Consider the following 24,255-nt stretch of genomic DNA (forward strand, 5'->3'; position numbering starts at 1 on the left):
ATCCTACTTTGGGGCTGGGTTGGGGCTGCTGCATAAAGTGTTGACGTGGGAAAATGAGCACTTGTTAAAATTTATGCATACTGGTGGTCAATAAAAATGGGTGGTCATTCATTGGGAAGGTTATTTTCATAAATTGATAAGAACTAACCTACGTAGAAAAAAGAAATTTGGATTTTCCAATTTGGAATCATGAGGTCACACTTTATGGTATTTGTTAATCTTGTTATCTCAACTCAAAACTCAAGATTTTTTAAATGAATAAAGCATTTATAATTTTTTCTATATTCATTGTATAAAGCCGCGCCGTGAACGCTCCTTTTTCACAAACCCATCTCTCTCTCGGCTTAGATACAATCCACAACACACTCTCGTTTGTGCCCACTAACTACAAGTGAGAGCGAATTGTTTCTATTCCGAAGAATCATTATCGGTTCTGTGGCTCAGTTGGTTGAAGCGCCGGTCTAACGAATACGGAGTCGTGGGTTCGAATCCCACCAGAAAGCGATTTTTTTTCACAAATTTCATCTCTCAATTTGTTAATTAGCAACATTTCGAGCCTTCTAATTACAAGTTTTTCTAGTGTATTTGATGTTCATATTGTTGTTCAGATCATTTTGCATCAGTTATGTTTTTAAAGCTACCAACTATGGGTCAGTATAAATTCATATTTCCAGAAAAACTGGCTTTCTCAGTCTTGGACTATTCAAAACGGTGAGTTTTGCTTTGCCCGACGTTTCGGCTCTTTTATTGGGCCTTTTTCAAGGGGATACTATAAATAAAAGAGCCCAATAAAAGAGCCGAAACGTCGGGCAAAGCAAAACTCACCGTTTTGAATAGTCCAAGACTGAGAAAGCCAGTTTTTGCGGAAGTAACAAATTTTCAGTCGCACTCACCCAGCTAAATTCATATTTTTATTAATTTCAAGCTTCATTGTGCAATTGGCTAGTTCATCTTTCTGATATTGATTGATATCACTTGACTGGTGCATTGACGCACAACGGTTACACAACAAACTAACGTTTATTACCAAATGAGCAGAAACGCCACAAACATGCACAACCTTTCCACTGAAGTGAAAGATTTTAATTCCATTTACGAATCGATTAATCAACGATCTAGGACAGTGAGACATCTACCCCCCTCAATGATCCCCACGGTCCTTTGTGAATTTGCTGGCTCTAACCCCGGCTGTCGGTGTGGGGACTGACCCTTGTGTATCAAATCCCTTGGAGCTATGGAGTCCAAGCCGTAGGCTGGTTGGATGGCAGGCTGCAGAAGACAAACCGACATCGAAATGTGAAAGTGTCACTCAATCAATTCCATTGGCTGACCGACCAAGATGCTGAGTGAATGAGCTTTAGTCGGCACGGCTCGGCTCAGCAATAGACATGAGGGTTTTCTTTGTGGGCGGTAAACAAAGACAGTGCACGCAGTGGTTGATTTGATGGGAACCATGATAGGGTTGGAAGTTGCAGTGGACTGAAGACATCAAAGTTAGATGCGCTGATTTGATGTGGCGGTCTCGATGCTTGGATAACCTGATTATGAAACCAATTAGTCGTGTCTATTTTTTAAAACCGTTTTCTTAAGATTTCTTTAACGCGCAAATCCCTTTCGTGACGAACCAGCACAATTGTTCTTAATAGCTTTTCTACAGGGGATACTCAAAATAACTGGGACAGCTAAAATTTTCACTTTTCAAAAAATGTTCTACTAGCTGTAACTTTTCGAAAAGGGCATCAAATATTCTCAAATTTTTACTGTAAGTTCATCAACTAGTTATGTATCAGTGGTCCAATTTTGGAAAAGATTGGGCTATATTACACGAAGTTAGAAAGATTCTAGAAAAGGGTACAATTATCCGATATCCAACTTTGAGCTGTTATATCTCCGGATTCAATGAACCGAATGCAATGAAATTTTTATCATTTATGACGATTATAATGAACTTTGAAAACCATTTGACTTGATTTCAAATTAGGCCGTTACAAATATTTATTTCACTTTTTGTCCCACCACTCTATGACTGGTCGAGGGGGGGGATAAAAATAATAAAGCATTTAATTTGAAAAATATTAAAAACTCATCGGATTTGTTAAAGAATTTTGAGCAAGACCCGAAATTTTGATAAATATTTTTTTATCTGCCCCCTCAAAATGCAAAATCCAGTCAAAAATTTTTGGAGGGGGGGGAGACAAAAAGTCAAAATAAAATTTGTATCAGCCTTATTAATAGGAAAAAAAAAAATTAGCGATTTCATTTATTCTATGTTTTTTTAGTAAATTTATCTATTTTTCATATGCATCCCATTACTTTTTCAATTTAATGCCGGCCATTTGGTTGCTTTCCTTCGAAACATAAATATATTCAAGTCAAGTAGAGGGAATTTAAATGAACAATAATTACTATCTCGAATTTTGAAACCATGATGCAATTTTAGATAAATTGGTGTTATATTAGAAAAATAATCTAATCGTTATAATTTTCTTTTGTGTAAAGAATTTAAAGTTGAGTCGAAAGTTTTTAATAGCTTATTATATTGTTCATAAATGATCAAAATTTCATTGCATTCGGTTTGTTGAATCCGGAGATATAACATCTCAAAGATGGCTATCGCATAATTATACCTTTTTCTAGAATATTTCTAACTTCGTGTAGAATAGCCCGATCTTTTCCAAAATTGGACCACTGATATACAACTAGTTGATGAACTTACAATAAAAATTTGATGCCCTTTTCGAAAAGTTACAGCTAGTTGAACATTTTTTGAAAAGTGAAAATTTTACCTGTCCCAGTTATTTTCAGTATTCCCTGTATGTATCTTTGCATTTAATTAGTCCTTGTTTTATGTCATAAAAACTGTAATAACTTATACTTGTATGTGTGCATACAAACTTTTTTTATATTGAAAAACACAAAATTAAAAAATACTTAAAAAAGGGAAAATGTTACATGCCGCATTTTTTTCAATGTGATTCAATTTTCATCATAAGCTGTCCCACTCTGAATTTATCAGGATTTCCAGAGATGTCCAGGATTCACAAAAAGATTCGCGGCATTTCCGCAGAATTCTCGGGAATCATCTAATAAATATTGTTAGGGTTCCTGGAGAATATTGTGGGAATAGGTAAGGTACATAGTTGGGGTGAAAAGTGCCATTTCATTAAATTGTTAGAATGTTTTTAGCAGAGCGTTCATGATTAACAAAAATTTTAATTATGATTAATCATTGATGATTAAAATTTTTATTTCAGTGATTATTGATTATGATTAATGATTAATTTGATTTTGAGGATGATTACAGATTATGATTAATGATTAAATTTGGTTTTATCTATGATTATTGATTATGATTAATGATTAAAGATGGTTCATTGATTAAAAATCATGATTAATCATGATTAATCAATCACAAAAACTGGAGGTGATTAAAATATATTCGTTGCTAAAAATATTTTTGAAGTTTCAAAAGTAAAAGGTAACTTTGTCTGGGAGATTTTTAAAAGAAGAATCATAAATCATAATATTTAGAACAGCATATTACCAACTTTAATTGAATAATATATTTTATATGGTGAATCAGTTTAGGTAATGAATGATTAATGATTGATTAACTTTTTTTTCTTATGATTATGATTACTGATTAATGATTAAATAGCGAAATCAGTGTGATTAAGATTAATGATTAATGATTAAATGAGATTTTTTTGTGATTATGATTAATGATTTTTGATTAATCTTAATCATTAATTATTAATCATGATTAAATTTATGATTAATCATTAACGCTCTGTTTTAGATCCACATGGGTATATTTGGAACGGTCTCAACGAGTAGGAGAGTCGAAAATCGATGTCTGACGTTTCAAAATCCGAAATGGCGGCTTTCGGTTTTGAAAATCCTTGGAATCACACGAATTTGGGTGTTTTCGAACATGACGCAATTTTGAAATCCATGTCAATGGGAACACACACGATTCTCAACTTACAAATCACCTGAATATTCATAGTTTTGCGTTCGTGTGCTTAACCCTCGAGTGATCGCGTTATTGTATTTTATACAACACTTTGAAAGTATCTTGCTTTTTGTATTCAGTATTTGAATTGACGTGGTGCTGGTGGCGGTGGCCAACCACGCGAGATACGAAAGGTTAATACGCGTTGCAACTCACAAACACCACCTGAGTTACTGATTACTAATTTATCGCTTTGCATTCCACAATGGTTTACATTCCTCGCTCTTCATTTCTCTTTTCTCATTCCTCACTGCTTACTACTAATTTCTGACTCTTCACTGTTCACTTCTCACTTTTCAATACTCACTCCTGCTCACTTCTCACTCGCTCCTCACCCCTCATTCTTCTCTGTTCACTTTATTGGAGATGAACCAGCCTCGGGCTGAAAATCTCCCTAATAAAGCTAATAATAAGGGGCCGTCCATATACCACGTGGACAGAAAATTAATGGTTTTTGACCACCTCCCCCCCTCCCCGTGGACAAGCGTGGACTTTTCATTGACCCCTACCCCCCTCCCCCAATGTCCACGTGGACATTCGAAAAAAAGTTTTTTTTTTCATATTTCTAAAATAAACGGAAAAAGTGATTTTAAAAAGTTTTTTTAAATATTGTTTTGTTTTTCTTTGTAAACAATGTCATAAATAGTATTGAAAACTTTATAAAATACAAATATTCTATAGCTTTACATATATAATACAAACAAGTAGCACAAAATAGGTACCTACAAGTTTTCAACATTGTAATTAATTCAGCTTAATGTTTGTAAAAGTGTGGGTTCGATTCTTGCTCCAGTCGGTGGAAAATTTTACAAAAAAAAACAAGATTTACAGCAACTAAATTGTATTGCTGAGGTTTGGACTTTAATATCCATTAGAAACATATCAAATTTTAAAGGAACCTACGAAAAAAAGTTTTTGAGATAAGCCTGCAAATCCCTATGTATTTTTAAACTTTGAAGTAGTTTAAAAATTTGATATGAAACTTCGAAAAATCCATACAAAACTTCAATGAAAATTTTCTGACTGAAACAACAACATTTGCGTGGTCTACACTCCATTTGAAATCTCCAGAATATTCTTCGATGCAGAAAACTAAGTAATTAGAAATTCTGATAATTTAAAACATGATTTTTTTTCCTTGAAGACGTTATTTACTGTTAGAAGACAATGTATAATAAAATAAAAATGTATGGAAGAACTGTTCAGGAGAATCTCATCAATAATGCGACATAATTTGTTTCGTTTGTAAATTCTTGTTTCCTAATTTATATGTCAATGTTGTCCACGTGGACATTTGACGAACCCCCACCTCCCTCTCCGTGGACAAGCGTGGACTTTTCGCTAACCCCCTCCCCCCTCCAAGCTGTCCACGTGGTATATGGACGGCCCCTAACATACTCTCAAGGATAGTCGTATATTGTTCCATCTTTGCTATTGATATAATTTAAGTACGACTCTTAACCAATTACATATTCTGAAACATTTTGCCAATTATCGTACATACAAAGAGTTAATGGCGATTTCGACTGGATATTGATCAACTTTTTTTGGGATTCGCTTTCTCAGTCATTAAATCAAGACAAGTATTTAATACTATTCTGACGTTTCGGCCTTTTTGTTGTGGCCTTTTTCAAGGATTGTATTGTGTGCCGTCTACTGTCATGAATAATTTATCCTTATTTGACCATGAGAGGAGAGATGGGTTTTACACGCCTGCTGTTCGCTAAATTATCAAGTTATGCGGAATCTTCTTTTGCTACTTTTGCTACGTTATCACAAGAATTACAAAGTCTAAATAAATATATGAAAGTTCAGTTAGTCAGTTATTCTGAGGATCACTGAACTACTCACTCCTCTCTTCTCACGCTACTCACTGATCTTTCCTCAATGATCATTTCATGTTCTTAATTTTTTTTTCATTTATCATTTTCACTGCTACTTAACTTCTAGCTCATTCTTCACTCTTCACTTTTAAATTCGCACTCCTCATTGCTTACCTCCTAAACTACCAAGGGTCCAAAAAAGTCGGAAGTCCAACTTTGAAAAGGCATTTCCCGGCCGTTTTTCAACCGATTTCAATTTTTTTTGCGATGGAACCGGACAACATCGGCCATTTTTTTAAATTCAAAATAGATGCGTCTACCCAAAGTTATTAAGCAAAAGGCACTTCCTACTTTTTTTTGAGAACGCATTTTTTGCACACATTGATCAAAAATATAAAAATTAAGGCGATGACATATGATTTGTTCGACTCTAAATCATGCGTACAGCTGGAGTGAACATGTTTATGCAAAATTAGTGATTTTTCAGTACATTGATATTTTACCTTACTGAAAAAACTGGTAAAATACCCTATTTTTTACATAAAATATGCAATAAATCAAAATTCAATGCGATGACATGTAGTTTTTTTGGTCTTAAATTGTTTGTAGGATTGTACTGGACATGTTTGATGAACAATGAAAATGTTCTCATTACACTCTTATTTTGTTTTACCCGAAAAACTGCGAAAATTCCATATTTTTTACACAAAGTAGTCAACAAAACAAAATTTAAAACGATAACATGTAGTTTTTTTAGCCTTTAAATGTTTGTAGCAGTTTCAGGGACATATCTGAAGAATAATAGTGATGTTTTCATTACACTCATATTTTGATTCACTCCAAAATCAACGAAAGTTTCACATTTTTCACACAAAGTGATTAACAAAAAATGGCTTATAATGCATTGTAGTTTTTTGCCTTTAAATTATTCGTGAAAGAGTACTGGACTTTTTTGATGAGTAATAGTGACGTTTTCATGCCACACTTAATTTATTTTACTCAAAAAGTTACAAAAATACCATAGTTTTCATACAAAACAGTCAATAAAACAACATTCGAAACCATAACTTGTAGTTTTTTGGCCTTATATTTTCCTTTACAATGTACTGGACATGCTTTTGACAAAAAAAATGATGTTTACATTACACTTAAATTTTGTTTTATCAAAAAATGTACGAAAATGCCACATTTTTACACAAAAAAGCGAATAAGCCTAAACTTAAAGCAATGACATGTAGTTTTTCAACTTTAAATTTATCGTAGTCGTTTAGTGGAATCATTTGAACAATACTAGTGATGTTTTTATTACACTCATATCCAATTTCATTCGGAATACTAGGAAAATATCACATTTTTCACATAAAGTAGTCAACAAATAAAAAGTTAAGGCAATGCATAGTGGTTTTTTTGCCTTGAAATTTTGTTTTCATAACACACTTAATTTATTTTACTTAAAAAGTTTTTAAAATACCATAATTTTCTTACAAAATAGTCAATAATACAAATAATATTCAAATAAATCCACTTAACTACTACAATTAATTCATAGTTAAAAGCTACATGTCATTGCTTTAAATTTTGGCTTACTCGCTTTTTTGAGTAAAAATGTGGTATTTTCGTACATTTTTGGATAAAACAAAATATTAGTGTAATATTAACATCAAAATTTTATCAAAAGCATGTCCAGTACATTGTAACGGAAATTTAAGGCCAAACAACTACATGTTATGGCTTTAGATTTTGTTCTATTGGCTGTTTTGTATGAAAACTATGGTATTTTTGTAACTTTTTGAGTAAAATAAATTAAGTGTGTCATGAAAACGTCACTATTACTCATCAAAAACGTCCAGTACTTCTGAAAGTTCAGTATACAGTATAAGATCAGTCGGGATATCCAAGATCATCCAAACTGTTTCTGAGTTTAGATCCTAAAGTCTACGGGTGTTACGATAACTTCTTTCATTATACAAAGCTACGATTTGTAACCCATTATGTCCAGTAAATCTTCTGAATGTTCAACCGACATCATCAGATCAGCTAGGGTCATCCAAACTATATCAATTGAAGTTACTGTTTTGGCTATAATATAGAGTTATGTTGCATAATCTAATATACTTTTTTTTATTCCTGTTCGGGTTTGTCACTGCGACCAGTTTTTAGATCTATTGTGACATTACCCGTATCCTTAGTGTAGTGCATGTCGCATTACTCAATTGCCATTGAAGAGCAATAAAGTATCGATTTTGATAAGTTTTTGTTTTGTTCTCTCAGAAATTTCTTTCTTATGGAAAACAAAACAAGAGAACTGATTATTGGCCATGCATCGGAAACCTAGCATCAGCCTTGTTTACCGCTAAATTCTCCCCAGTAAGAAGTTTCGAACCCGGGTTTTAACATTAGCAGCAATACCATTCCAATAATGAAACATGTGTTAAGTAATAAGGATTCTAGCATGTTTCTTGCATACTAGCACTTTCCAGTCTTCAAAGAGTTAGTACATACATGGATCCCTAACCCAATTTTATTTCCTTTGCATTGAGTTTAGCCTCGGATGGTGGGGTTTTTAACTATAAGCAAAGTAAAGTTGGTAAACTTAGTTTTATTCAAAGACTGGAAGTCATCACAACACCAGTAGCAAGGACTAAACACTATAACGCCTTTAATTATCAGAACACATATTCCAAAATTGAAAATTAGGGCGACACTAGATTTCGATTTGGTAGATCTTTCACCGCAACGCAACCCAAAAAGGCGATCTACACACGGTACGGGCTCCGTTAAAGATCGACCATATTTTAAACCCCCTCAACCATTCATCCCTCAGCACGGGTCGCCTGACACCTTGGATTGGGGTTACCTGTTTGGTGGACTTTTACCCCCGGAACAGGTGGTCCGTAGTGCTATTCTAAGCCGGCAGCTACACGGGCAAGGTTGGAATTAGGAATGAGCTGTAATTATTGAAAGGTTAGCAGTAAATAGTGACCAGTGAGATGTGAGGAGCATTTATAATTGAGGAGTGAGCAGTGAGAAGTTTAGAGTGAGTAGTAGGAGTGAACAGTGATATCACTGAGTATTTAGCAGTGAAGAGTGACGAGATGGAGCATGGTATGATAAGCAAAAAGTGAAGAGTGATAAGTAAGAAAATTTCCACCATCTTTAGCCAGAGAAGCTACTAAAGCAACCAAAAATTCGGATAATATAGCATGTTTAGGCTAAATCATCTAATCGAAGGAAGATTAATAGCATTCTATAAAGCTCACTTTATAGGCAATTAACCGAAATGGAGTTCACAAAAAGTATACTTGTGCCGCTGTAAGGAACGCTATTTAATGTTTAGCCGGTGCATTTTCTATTAAGTATGGAACTATTTATGGGTAACATTGCACATTTTCATGGAATATATGTTCATTCTTTATGCAACGCTTTTTTTTTCTATGGAGCGTTTCTACTTTCCTATGGGTGCAATGAATAGGCAATGTTAACCTGCACATTTACCTAGGGGCTGTCCATTAATTACTTTAGGTTTTATGGCGGGAGGGTTTTTTTTTGAGAAATCTTGCGCTCCATCTATATATATAAAAATGAGTTTGAAGTTCCTTTGAGGCAACAAAACTCAAAAACGGATGAACCGATCGACATGACTCTTGCACGGTTCGGTTCGTATTCGTGGTGACTGTGTTTATATGTACAAAAAGCTGCGAAAATCATTTAAAAAAGCATGAAAATAGTGAAAATACTGATTTTATTATGAGCCGGGAAGAAATTCAGCGTGATCGAAATTAAATCAATCTAGAGTGCGGACCGCCCCCTATACATACACTCCTAGAATACCAAAACAAATTTTTGGTTTTCTTCAGCCAAGCACTCAACACTGAAGAAGTCTATAAGTCGCAAGCGAAATAAGCCTATCTGTCCGCTCCGAAGATAAGCACAGTAGTCGAATTCACAGGAATTTTCTCGTTCTTCCTAGGTTTCTTTTGAAAGTTGATCATTTATTTTCACAAAAGTGAAGTGATAGTGACGTGGTTTTTTTACTCTAACAAGTGTTACAAGGGACAAAGGGAATGACATTTCCTTTGGTAACCGGAAACCGTTACTTAGAGTTGCATAGAATGAAAATAACGGATATTTTTTATTTTCACATTTCTCCCTATCAGTTTGACATAGAAGTATTAATATTGTAACGGAAATATGTGTGCTGTTTAACCATAATTAACAGTAATGAAGTAACGATCGCCCACATTGTAACAATTTCCATCCATTCAGAAAGTATCCTTAAATCTCAGCACCAGCTGCTACACCAGAACAACAACGTGTTGTCTTTGTCCGGGGAAAATCCTTAACCCTTACGTTTCCATGCAACGGGTACATAATCAGTGTGCTGTGGGTCCGGCTATCCACGTGTACCTAACATCGCATCATGACTTGAGTCTGTCTGACTGTGCTGGTTCATGTTGTGTGGGGTCGGAAAATGGGAGCGATGCAACAACGTTTATTTCAGGTTCGTTTATTCAAGTACCCTGCTGCCACCCGACGCGCCACCACTAGACACACAGACACGGTTATTCCGATTTTTTTTTCTCCTACAAGCCACGGTGCCATCGTCGTGGCCCTAGTTGTTGTTAGGACGACGTTGTGCTTCACAAATTTTGCTACTCGTCTGCTTCGAAGACCCAGAACTACGCTATTATTCAGTGCTGCATACCATAGGATCATGGGTGGTAATAACCGTCACGTGTGCTCCATATTTCAGAAAGAAGCGAATCCATCATGTTCTAGAGAGGTACGATGTGTTCGGTATCTTCTGCCTTCACTCACGATGGGAAGATTTTACGGAAACCTTGCATGCGGGATTCTCCCAAGTTACACATATTTCGTGATGTGTGCGGTTTTCCGTGAATCCTTACGCTGTGCCGTTTCGGTGGACCAACCCGTGCACAAGGAGGCGGAAGACGCTCGCTCTTTCGGTCCTAGTGAATGTATGTTGTATGCATTACAGCTAAGTAATAAGAATTTGCAAAGCAGTGTACCATACGGTTGCGCTGAATTGTGTTGTATGCTTACTTTGAATAGAAGCGTAGCAGAATTACCGTCGTCGTTTTCGTTGCCCTAGTAGTTCGGCAAGGGTTTCCCCGTCATAGTTTGTTGCCTGCCGGTCCCATTTGGCGGTACTATTTATTACGGTCGGTTATGGTGTGTTGGTCTCTGTTGTGGCCCATAGTAGATACACGGATTGAACTGCCGTGCGTTCCATGAAGATGCTGAGAGATAGTGCTTTTAGTGGTTTAATAAACTTCTAGGAATTTCCAACTTGTCGATTGTGAACTCGGTAAAGCCCTTCACATGCACAGATAATAGACTATCTAAGTATGGTAAAGTATACTAGTTACGGTTGAAGTAACTTTATTCTATTATACAATTGGTATTCAAACCTGAAATGAACTAACTGTTCAAGTTCTTAAAATATATTTTTTATTTTTCTACATATAGCATTTCCCTTTCGCAACAGCTTAACACTCGATTGAGATATTTTCCAAGTATCCGCTTGGTGGTCTTTCAAACCATCATAACCACTAAACTAAATCGCACTAAACACGTGCACCAGCGGCGAATGCCATTATATTTCCGGTTCGGAACCCCCCCCCCCCCCTTTTTATCGACCACCCGCGCCCGCATGATATGTAGTTCGTGATGTCTGGCCGCGGCCGGCATTACTGCCACAGGCTCCTAAACTATACAAACGGCAAACTGCAATTTTTTTTCCGCTATGATGCCGCTCATAATGAATCGATTTCGATCGACTTAATAGTTCGACGCTGCCGGGCAACAATGTTGACCGAATCAATTAGTGAACTCGAATTGGCAAAACAATAAATTATTTTCGGTACTCCTGGAATTCGATCACAATATAAAAGCTCGCCGCTACCGCCGAACGCAAAGTTGAACAAGTATGATTGGTAATGCAATAAATAAAGTCGCGAAACAAATCAAACCGTGCAGCTGGAATATTTGTATACTCATTTCTAGTTTTTTGTTAATGGATTTTTGTGGGCAACTCGTTGCCGATTGGAAAACTAGAGTCATTCAATTTCGGAAGTGCTATACATGAACGGGTGTGCATGAACATGAACGGATTGTGAATTACCGTCAACCCTCGTTGGTTAGCACGATACTTCATGCAAATCAACGGGGGTTATTTTCAATTTGAACTACAACCCTACATACATTTATTTGTCCAACATCACATTTAAGATAAGATATAATCAACAATAGCACTCCCCTCGGTTTATGGCTGCCGCTCTCCATCCTCGGTTACGCCAAATGTTCGCTAAGTTCCGCTCCACCTGGTTCGCCCATCGTGCTCTCTGCGCTCCACGCCTTCTTGTACCAACCGGATCAGTCGCGATAACCATTATTGCAGGGTTGTTGTCCAGCATTCATGCAACATGCCCTGCCCACCGTACCCTACCGACTTTAGCCACCTTTTGGATGCTGGGTTCGCCGTGAAGTGCAGCGAGCTCGTGGTTCATCCTTCTCCGACACACACCGTTCTTCTGCACACCGCCGAAGATTGTCCTTAATACGCGTCGCTCGAAAACTCCGAGTGCTTGCAGGTGCTCCTTGAGCATGGTTCATGTCTCATGTCCGTAGAGGACCACCGGTCTAATAAGCGTTTTGTACATGGTGCACTTAGTGCGAATCTTTTTAGACCGCAGCTTCTTCTGGGAGCCCGTAGTAGGCCCGACTTCCACTAATGATGCGTTTTTGTATTTCACGGCTAGTATTGTTGTCAGCTGTCAGTAAGTATCCACGATTGACAAATTCCTCCACCACCTAGATCCGAAGATATCCCCGTCTATCGTCACATTACTACTCAGACGAATCCGGTCGTGTTCGGTTCCGCCTGCCAGCATGTACATTGTTTTAGACGCATTCACCAACAGTCCGACCTTTGCTGCTTCGCGTTTCAGGCGGGTGTACAGTACTGCCACCGTTCCTAGTGTTTTGGCAATAACGTGCATGTCGTCCGCAAAGCGCACAAATTGACCACATTTTGTGAAAATCATATACCCCGGCTGTTGAGCCCGGCTTGTCGCATTACACCTTTCAGAGCGATGTTGAAAAGTAGGCATGAGAGTCCGTCACCTAGTCGCAGTCCCCGGCGAGATTCGAATGAACTGGATAGTTTACCCGAAATTCTTTCGCTGTTTTGCACACCGTCCATCGTTGCTTTAATCAGTCTAGTCAGCTTCCCAGGATAGCCGTTTTCGTCCATGTTTTTCCATAGCTCTGTGTGGTCGTATGCCGCTCTGAAGTCCATGAACAGGTGATGCGATGGGACCTGATATTCACGGCATTTCTGGAGGATTTGCCGTACGGTGAAGATCTGGTCCGTTGTCGACCGACCGTCGATGAAGCCGTCTTGATAACTTCCCACGAACTCATTAGATTTAGGTGACAGACGACGGAAGATGATCTGAGATAGCACTTTGTAGGTAGCATTCAACATAGTGATCTCCCTGAAGTCCAAATGGTCGTCTTTTTTGTGAAAGGAGCAGAATACCCCTTCTTTCCACTCCTCCGGTAGTTGTTCGGTTTCCCAGATCCTGACTATCAGCCGGTGCATACAGGTGGCCAATTTTTCTGGGCCCATCTTTTTGAGTTCAGCTGCAATACCATCCTTACCAGCTGCTTTGTTGGTTTTGAGCTGATGGATGGCGTCCTTAACTTCTCTCAGCATGGAATTGGCTCAATTCCGCCCTCTGCTGCATTGGCGTAGTCAGTCGTTCCCTCCGTTGTCGTGGTCTCCTGTGCCTACGTCCTCCACGCCATTCAGGTGCTCGTTGAAGTGCTGCTTCCACCTTTCGATCACCTCACGTCCATCATCAAGAGGCCTCCGTCCTTATCCTAGCATATTTCGGTTCGAGGCACGAAGCCGTTTCGTGATGAGTTGAGCTTCTCGTAGAACTTCCGTGTTTCATGGGAACGGCACAGCAGTTCCATTCCCTAGCCCTCTGCTTCTTCCAGGCGGCACTTTTTTTCCCGAAAGAGGCGGATCTGTTGTTTCCGCTTCTGTTAGTAACGTTCCACGTTCTGTCGGGTCCCTTGCCCTCGCTGCGTTATTCTCCTCCAAAACCATTCTGCACTCTTCGTCGAACCATTCGTTCCGTCGATTCCGTTCCACGTACCCGATGGTGCTCTCGGCTGCGCCGTTGATGGCAGCTTTCACTGTATTCCAGCAGTCCTCTAGAGGGGCCTCATCGAGCTCGCTCTCGTCTGGCAACGCGGCCTCGAGATTCTGCGCGTATGCATCCGATTGTTTCAGTCGTAGGCCGTTTTCGTTCGTCTGCTAGTGGGCGCTGAACTTACCAATCGTCGGTCTAAATTCCTCCTCCTGGTCTACCTGAGCGTTTAAATCTCCTATGATGATCTTCGTACTCGCGTTCGAGCTGCGCGTAAAATGCGTCCTTGTCTTAATCAGTGCTTCCGGAGTGTGGGCTGTGCACGTTTATTATGCTGAAGTTGAAGAATCGGCCCTTGATCCTCAACCTGCACATTCTTTCGTCGATCGGCCACCAACCGATCACGCGCCTCTGCATATCACCCATCACCGCAGCTCTGGTAGATGGTATGATTACCTCTAAACGTTCGCACCATGGATCCTGTCCAACACACCTCCTGCAGCGCTACGATGCCGAACCCGCGGTCCTTCAGTAGATCGGCGAGTATGCGGGTGCTCCCAATGAAGTTGAGAGATCGGCAGTTCCACGTACCGAGTTTCCAATCGCAAGTCCTTTTTGTTCGCTGGGGTCGTTGCCGTTGGTCTCGGTTCGTATTATTCTGTTGCTGATTTTTCGTTACAATGTTTTTTTACGGCGGGCTCATAGGGCCTGACATCAACCACCTACTTTCCGGAGGATCATAGTGCACAGTTGAGCTTAGAGTCCTTCCCTGGCACTCGGACGTTGATCAGCCGCCCCTAACATGGGGATCAGACGCTGTTGTGAGCCTGTTCAGCCTACGACCAAAGTTCCCACCGGGGTTGGTTACCCGGTCTTCCCTTCTTCTTCTTCTTCTTGGCGTAACGTCCTCACTGGGACAAAGCCTGCTTCTCAGCTTAGTGTTCTATGAGAACTTCCACAGTTATTAACTGAGAGCTTCCTCTGCCAATGACCATTTTGCTTGTGTATATCGTGTGGCAGGCACGAAAATACTCTATGCCCAAGGAAGTCAAGGAAATTTCCTTTACGAAAAGATCCTGGACCGACCGGGAATCGAACCCGTCACCCTCAGCATGGTCATGCTGAATACCCGTGCGTTTACCGCCTCGGCTATATGGGCCCATATCTTCCCCCCCCCCGATCTTCCCTAAGGTTGCTCATAGTTTCCGACTGATACCTCGAGGAGGTAGAGATAGGAGTTGCTGGGCAGAGGCTAATGGATCACAATGGGATCTGAATTGCGCTGCATACCCAGCCTTTACCGTGCCAGTTTATGGAAAGTTCCATAAGGAATTCAACGAGCAATGGCAAAATTTTACCGTTAATAAATTTGTTGTGGTATCACATGAGAGATTTTCTTATGCATGTTTTGAGCTTATATATTTACGAACTCCTTTAGAAATTGATGCAAATCAGATAAAAGATTTAACTCTGAAATACTTCATGAATTCCTCTAAAAACTACCAGAGCCGGGTATGTCGAAAGAACCAATATGATCAAAACAGAACCTGGGAGATTACCCGGGTAGAGGTGAAATACTGACGATCAAAACGTGATATTGATTTGATTGATATAAGAGATAAAAGATCTGAAAATAATATCTGAAAAATGTTCCTGGAACATCTGAATAATATCAAAATGTGATATTTCAAGATCAAACAAATAGCATGCTGCTATTGGTTAGATCTTACAAGATCTAAATATGATCTGATGATGATGATCGAGGAGTAAATTTTAGATATTATTTTGAGATCTCTTATCTCTTATATCAATCAAACCAATATCACATTTTGATCTCAATATCATAATATGCTATTATCGAGCTCTTTTCCTCTACCCGGATAAGACTGCTCTCATAAAACCACGACCGTTATGGCAACGGACAGAAGCACACGTCATAAAACCGTAAGAACTTACCCAGACAACCAGAAATCGCATAAGGATGTACGCTGCACATCGTATAATGTTCTATTTTTACTCACTATCGCATACATATACGGCTGAGGGACAATTTTCATCACATATGATGTTGTTTTTTGAACTTATTGCGATGTATCTGGTAAAATCATATAAGCGTGCAAATTAACTTTTATGATGTATAACTACATCGTAGTGGACGATATTCTGATGTTTTATTGCGACGAACTTTACTTATTCGCAAAAGAGTTCGACCGGACTCTCAAAGTGTCAATTGATTTCGCATAATTTCGCACTGCGATGATTATACGACTTCGCTTGGTACTTTTTTTTATTATGTCAATTAAACTCGCATTGGTGTACAAACTAAATCGCATAAAAGTAAAAATAAACTCGTTCAAATGTGCAGTCAAACTCGCATAAGCTAGAATCGTTAACGTTGGTATATTGCGATGTGATATGTAATAACAATGAAAGAGGTGCTGTTCGAGTGCAAAAAAGCTACAAGAAAGTTAACTGTCATCATTATGGTTACAAAACTAGTCACAAAGTCATCATTTTTGTTTTGTTGACCTGATAGATAACAATGGGTAGTGCTACCAAGAAAGGGATAGTGATAATTGTGCGGGAAATCACGCTTCGTCATTGTGAGCTCCAGATAGCCTGTCGAACACGTACAGCGCAGGGAAACCAAGTGCATTCCAACAAACACGGAGCTGAGTTATTTAGAATGTCATGACAATTAATCAGTGTGTTTTATAAGTGGTGTTTGGTGTCAAGTGTGAAGTGTGGCTCGAAAATCCAAAGGTTCTTAGTTCGATACTGAGGTGACAAGATTTTTTTTTAATATTATTAAGTCGCATAAGATTATAAATTCCGTCGCAATAGTGCACACCGTGCCTCGTATAAGCAGTCGCCTGAAGTCATATAGCGTTGTTATTTTTCCATCAATAATGCACGTATAGCACCTCCACTTTTGCACGCATAAGGCACTTTTACTGCATCTTATGCAATGTAACTTTACCGCATAAAAGTACGTATAACATGAAGATAAACTTCATTATACGTGCAAATTGGTTGTCTGGGAAGTTTATGTAGGGAGCCCGGCCTGGTGGAGAGAAGGTGTTGTAAAGCTAAGCTCCATATCAGATTGATATGTGACGTTCAAATGTATAAACAAGACATTATCGCTTAGATGAAACGGCAAGAAGCAGAGCAAGTCAATGCGTCGCCTCAGGTGAAATTAAGTACAGGCGAATAAACTGTGGGAGCGAGTGGCATCATAAAATCGAACTTTTTTTTTCCTGACAATTATATCTTGAAGAAGAACCGTGTTCTTCTCGAAAGGGGAGCTCCCATACAAATGAAACAAACATTTCTTCATTACCTACTCGAGAATCAATTCAAAAGGAAACAATTTTGGCATGTGGAGATTTATGAAGGCAAGAAATGTTTCAATGGCAGTGTGAGACGACTCCCCCTTCTGAAAGGGTGTGACTGTTACGAAGTTTATGGCAATCGGACTGATAACTATGGGAGTATTGACCTTTTAAGTTACATTGATAAAGAGTTGATTGGTATCTAAGCTTCTCATCTTAGATTTTTCCTTCTTTTAAAAATTAGCTATTCTTTCACATTACACTGTTATAAAAAGGCGACCTTCTCTTAACCAAAACGTAACCATGTATAAAATTTGTTCGGGCGATTCAAACACAAACTGTATATTTATCAGGTAAAAAGCATGTTCTGAGATATGTTTGATCTTATTCTTCATCAAAAATGAGAAAAGTTTCTGTTAATGCCAGAAGCTCAATTCGTAGATAATGGTCTGGCTTAGGTACACTGGGATGTTTCGTTTCTTCATCTTTAAATCACTAGAACACTTAGTCCATTTGGCTGTGATTACTGGTGGTATTTCATGGTTTATTACGGTATCTACAGGGGATACTCAAAATAACTGGGATAGGTAAAATTTTCACTTTTCAAAAAATGTTCAACTCGCTGTCTCTTTTCGAAAAGGGCATCAAATATTCTCAAATTTTTACTGCAAGTTCATCAACTAGTTGTGTATCAGTGGTCAAAATTTGGAAAAGATCGAGCCATTCTACATGAAGTTATAATGGTTCTAGAAAAAGGTGTAATTATCCGATAACCAACTTTGAGCAGTTGTATCTCCGGATTCAATGAACCGAATGCAATGAAATTTTGTCCATTTATGACTTATATAATGAGCTATCAAAAACCTTTGACCTAACTTAAAATTCTTTACACGAAAGAAAATTATTACGATTGGATCATTTTTATAATATACCACCAATTTATCCAAAACTTCATCATCGTTTCAAAATTCGAGATAGTAATTATAGTTCATTTAAATTCCCTCTAATTGACTTAATATGTTTTGAAAGGAAGTAACAAAATAACCGGCAATTAATTGAAAAAGTTATGGGAAAAAACATAGAATAAATGAAACCGCCATAACTTTTTTTTCTTATTAATAATTTCAAATTAAGTTAACTATTTTTCAAAGTTCATTATATAAGTCAGAAAAGATCAAAATTTTATTGCATTCGGTTCATTGAATCCGGAGATATAACAGCTCAAAGTTGGCTATCGGACAATTATACCTTTTTCTAGAACCTTTATAACTTCGTGTAGAATAGCTCGATCTTTTCCAAATTTTGACCACTGGTACACAACTAGTTGATGAACTTGCAGTAAAGATTTGAGAATATTTGATGCTCTTTTCGAAAAGTTACAGCGAGTTGAACATTCTTTGAAAAGTGAAAATTTTACCTATCCCAGTTATTTTGAGTATCCCCTGTAGTACAATTGTACACTTGAACTATCTGGTATCAACAGAACATATTTCGGATAATATTCACTGGTGTAATGTCTTCTTGTAATGGTACTCTTCTATTACTGGTACTGGTATCTTCTGGTAATGTCTTCTAGTACTGATTGTCACTTGGACTTTTATATGAATCTTATACAATGCGGAAGCTAATTACAAAGAGGTTTATGTTCATTTTCAGTAGTACACAATTTGACTATACTATATCTTGGTAGTTGTAATAGTGACCAAAGGGAGGGAAATTTACTTCATATATGTATAAAGAAACCACTTATTCAAAGCAATCTCATAGCGGTAATGGTTACAAAAGAAATACAGTTGGTTGGGGTGTTCAAAACTACACGAAGGGTCTTAGTCGATCAATTCAACGCTTTTACGGCCTTAACAGTTTCAAATGGAAGCTTCTGGAGCTTGACTTCTATTATATATACAAGTGGCTTTGCATACTCTTTGTAATCAATGAAATAATAAAACGATCTGCATGATTTTTGCATAGTTCAATTCGTCTTCAAGGTGTCTATAACGTCTATGTGTATGTTGAGAAAATCATCTAAAACATTAAAAAAACTATGACATCACTAAAATTTGTATGAGATGAAAAGAATTTCAGAACCATCACAATAAAATCAGTTTAATTTGCGACAATTTTCAAAAAAAAAAGTGCACTATCGCATTTTAAATGGGCAATACAAGGTTTGCCGGGTCAGCTAGTACTCTATTAAGCTGAAATTTCGACATTTTGTCAAGCAAGCTTTGATAAATGATCAGTCGAAATTTCAGCTCCTTACAGCATTCCGTTTGTGAGATATTATTTTGGGAGCTCCAGAACCCGACTCCGTATAATCGAGTCCAACCAGTAGTTTTATTTAAGAATTCATTTAAGGATTTTCGGGAATTTCTCTTAGCATATATTCAGCAGTTCCTATTGAGATTCAATTACATATTTCTTCAGAAATCACACAAACAATTTATGCAGTAATTTCTCCATTTCCTCAATTTCCTGGGGTTGTTCTTGGGATTTCTCCTGAATTTCCTATTGCTATTCCTACAGAAATATCTTATGGTATCGTTCCAGAATTTTTTTTTTCTGATTTCTTCCGAAATTCATGCAAGGATTAGAAATTAGAAATTATGTTTAAAATTTCTTCTGGAATTTATGCTAAAAATTTTCAAGCCATTTTCTCTGGAAGCCCTTCGGAAATTGCTACAGATTTTCTCCTAGAACTTATTTCAGAAATTCCCCCATGGATTTCTCCGAAATATGATCTGGAATGTTAACATAGTGTTTTTCAAAGACTTCAATATGAATACTACCTCCAAAAAGTTTTCTTGGAATTTCTCCAGGGTTTATTCAGGAATTCCATTAGGGATGCCTCTAGGAATTTCTTCGGTGATTGCAATCTGAAACTTCTCAAGGTTTTTATTCGGGAACTCCTTTAAAGGTTTCTACAGAGATAACATGCAGGGTTGCTTCAGGAGTTCCTGTAGGATTTCGACCTGTAATTCCTCGGGCAGTTTCACCAAAAGTTCTTCCAGGGATTCCTCCACATTTTTTTTGGGATTTGAGTTTTCTCTAGAAATTTTTCCACAAGGGTTCTTCCAAAGAGTTTTCCAAGGAATACCTACGTAGTTGCCGTTAGAAGTCAGAACTGTTTTTCATTACATGAATGGACGAGTTTATTATTCCCTCAAAACCGAATATACCTCACACTCGCCGCCCTTAATGCGTTTACCTACCTATTTCCCTCTGTCTGCGATCCACTTCGGAACGGAACGCGATTCCTTCCCTATCCTATTAATTCCAGTCTGCCAGCGAAAACACACCATCATCCCGGAAAAATACGCATGCGCTTGCACACGCGGTTGTTCTGCTGGCTGGCCCATCATCTCACACCAATTTTCAATTTCGTTCGATTCCTTCACCTTTTCGGGTTCGTTTTCGGTTTTGGTAGGCCTTTGGAGCATTGTTTTGCTCGTTCAGTCCTGTGTAGCACAACCACAAAACTCACCCCAAGGCGGAAACTCCAGGGAAACTCAAGCGGGCCAACATTTTCGTGCCTTGGGTATTGGTGGCTTCTTGCTTTGTGCTGGTCGGTAGGCTCTCTAGGGTTTGGTTGATGCGTGGCGGCGGTCAATGGGGGCTTTTATTGAAATTGATATACTCAAACTCAACTCATTGGATGGCTGGGAGTCAGACGATGAGCGAACGTGGACACGACGCAAGTTTTCCCCGGTTGCGAAAGGATTTCCAATGCGAGGGAGCCGTCTGCTAATCGAACAGCGGGAAAAGACACTCGTCGCTAGCGCTGGCGGAAATCGAAATGATTACATTACGTTGTGTGTGGATGTATGAAATAATGCGTGCCGGATTAGGTGGCTGCTAGTGGCAGAGTAGGTGGATTACAATCGGTAGTCTGGTGGTCAAAAAGGGTTGTGATTCTTGGTTTTGCTGTGGTTTGGGAAAAGTAGGTTCAGCGTAGAGTTTGTTATTTGCTGAGGAAATGGCTATTTCATATGATATATTGGATGTGTTGGGGTTGGAGTGCGTAATTTATTGGATGATTTGCACCCTTTAATGGTTCATATGCTTTTATTCATACACATATAAATTCATTCCAACATTTTAATGTTTGTTTTTTGTTCTCTTTCAGGTATATGGCGCAATGTGGGATGCATGGTAATAAGGTTAACATTCAAAGGTTATTGTATATTTCAACACTGAATTGCTAACATAAAGACACTTTGACCGATACTCACAGTGCGTCCAGATGTTTGCTAGTAGTTTTGTCTCATGACGATGGTTAAAAACAGCCCACAGCGCGTCCGGGTTACCACACTCTGTTTGTTCGTAATTCTATTAAATGGAAACAATAAGAAAACACAGTCTACAGCGCGTGCAGCTGACCGCACCTGGATACACCTTCATTATTATCATAATTCAAGTACTCCTTTTACCTTGTTGACACCATTGTTTCAGCCGTAGGTTGATTTGCTTCCCGGTTATTACACATGGCAGGCACTAGCGCAGTCTTTGGCTGCGCACCGTTGAGAGTTGTGTGAATTCTCCGCATATCGTTTCTATCCATACTTTCTTACGCTTCTGCAATAACGCTCTCTTCGTGCTGCGGTTTCTAGCTGCGGTGAATCCGTTTCTTTTATTTTCTTCTCGTTACTCGTTGGCATTGAACCAACCAATACGTTGGCATCGCCACTGTTTCTTGGATGAACTCCTTGAGGAAAAGTCATAATAAACTTCTAACGTATGCATTAAATGAAAGATACTTTAGTCACACATTTTTCATGGCGTTATTTTACACTTGAGTATCATATTTGAAAATTTTGCATGATTTTACAACATGTCTACTATTTGCACTCCAATGTTCATAGCAATATACGAATTCACTGAGAAGACATTTTTTCCAGCTTACTTTGAAAAATGCTTTTTTTTTAATGCATACGTTATCTAATATTCAAAGTTATTGTGTGCCCATTCTTGTAAAATACTTTATGAAATTTGTATTTTTTCTTCTATTTTTTAAGGAAAACGAAGATGCTTATCTAAATATTCACCCAGGAATTCTTCCACGACCTTTCCTAAAAATATTCCAAGGTTTCATTTGGCAATTTTCTTCAGAGAATACTTCATTAATTGCGCTAAGGATTCCTCCAGTAATATCTCATAGAATTATATTGGAAAAATCTTGCATGAAATGTTTCAGAAATTTTCCCTGCAAAATCCTGCAGAATCCTGCAAAAATATTTCTAAAGCACCCTTCAGCAATTTCTCGGAAAATTTATTTTTAAAAGCATCGATACATTTCTTCAGAAGTTCCTCCATGGGTTCATTTAGAAAATTTTCTATATATTTTTTTTTAAATTCCTTCAGTGTGGCTTTCAAGGAGTTTTGCAGAGATTTCTTCAGAAATCCTTAATGGATTGAATTGTTTCACAGAAATACAGATTTTTTTTAATAGGGTATCGCGCCACTTAGGCGGTGGCTTCTATATTCGTCTGTTTTCCACTATAACTCAGTCAATTTTGAACCAATGGACTTGAAATGTTGTACACGGGTAGATACTATACCTATCTCACCACATTCCAAAAGTTGTGTCAATTGGTTCAAATTTGACTAAGTTATAGTGGGAAACAGACGAATATAGAAGCCACCGCCCAAGTGGCGCGATTCCCTATCTTCCAGGGTTTCCTCCAGATATTTATCCATGGTTTTCTTGTACCCTTGTAACCCTAGGTATATTTTAAGAAAACATCCCATGGATTACATATTACTATAATTTCTCCGAAATTCCCTTCAGAAATTCCTCCAGAGATTCCTTGTAGAAGTTTCTCCAATGATTTTTTCTACGAAACAGATGATGATTTCTGCATATAGCCCATATAGCCGAGGCGGTAAACGCACGGGTATTCAGCATGACCATGCTGAGGGTGAAGGGTTCGATTCCCGGTCGGTCCAGGATCTTTTCGTAAAGGAAATTTCCTTGACTTCCTTGGGCATAGAGTATCTTCGTGCCTGCCACACGATATACACATGCAAAATGGTCATTGGCAGAGGAAGCTCTCAGTTAAAAACTGTGGAAGTGCTCATAGAACACTAAGCTGAGAAGCAGGCTTTGTCCCAGTGAGGACGTTACGCCAAGAAGAGGAGAGGAGGATGATGATTTCTGCAACATTTTTTTAAGAAATTCATTTAGATAATCAGAATTTCAGAAATTCTTCAGGAATTTCATCCAGGCGTTCCTTCCAAAGATTAAAAAAAAAAATAACAGGATTGTCATTCTACAAAAAAATCTCAAAAACTCTTCCATGCATTTTTTCAAAAAAAAAATCAGGATTGTCTTTCTACAAAACAATCTCAAAAACTCTTCCATGCATTTTGTTAGAAATTCCCGCTTTTCAAATATTGCTCTAAGTTTTTTTTTTAAGAAACTTCTTCAAATATTTCTCCAAGCACTCTTCCGTTGATTCCTTCAGTAATTCCTCCAGAAAATTTTCAAAGGATTCCTTTAGGAAATCAACCAGGGATTCAGAAATTTCTTCAAGGTTTATACTAAAAAATATTTCATGGATTCATTAAGAAATTCCTGGGAAAAATCTTTCGGGACGCCTTCAGATTTTTTTTCAGGCATCCCTTTTGATGTTCCTGTAGGGATTTCTTAGCAAATTCCGATAGGGTAGTTTCAAATATTTTTCGTCGCATATTTTTTTAATTACCTCTAAGTTCTTTCAGAGTTTTCTTCAGAAATGTATCTAAATATTACTGCAGGAATTTATCCAACGATCCTTTCAGAAAATCTTCAATAAATTTCCTCAGTAATTTCTTAATGAATCCCTTCAGATAATCCTCCAGGGATTACTTCGGAAATATCTCTAGCAAATATTTTGGGTAATATTCTACGGAATTTTTAC

The sequence above is a fragment of the Aedes albopictus genome, chromosome 2, assembly GCF_035046485.1.
Source record: "Aedes albopictus strain Foshan chromosome 2, AalbF5, whole genome shotgun sequence".
In the NCBI taxonomy this organism is placed as follows: domain Eukaryota; kingdom Metazoa; phylum Arthropoda; class Insecta; order Diptera; family Culicidae; genus Aedes; species Aedes albopictus.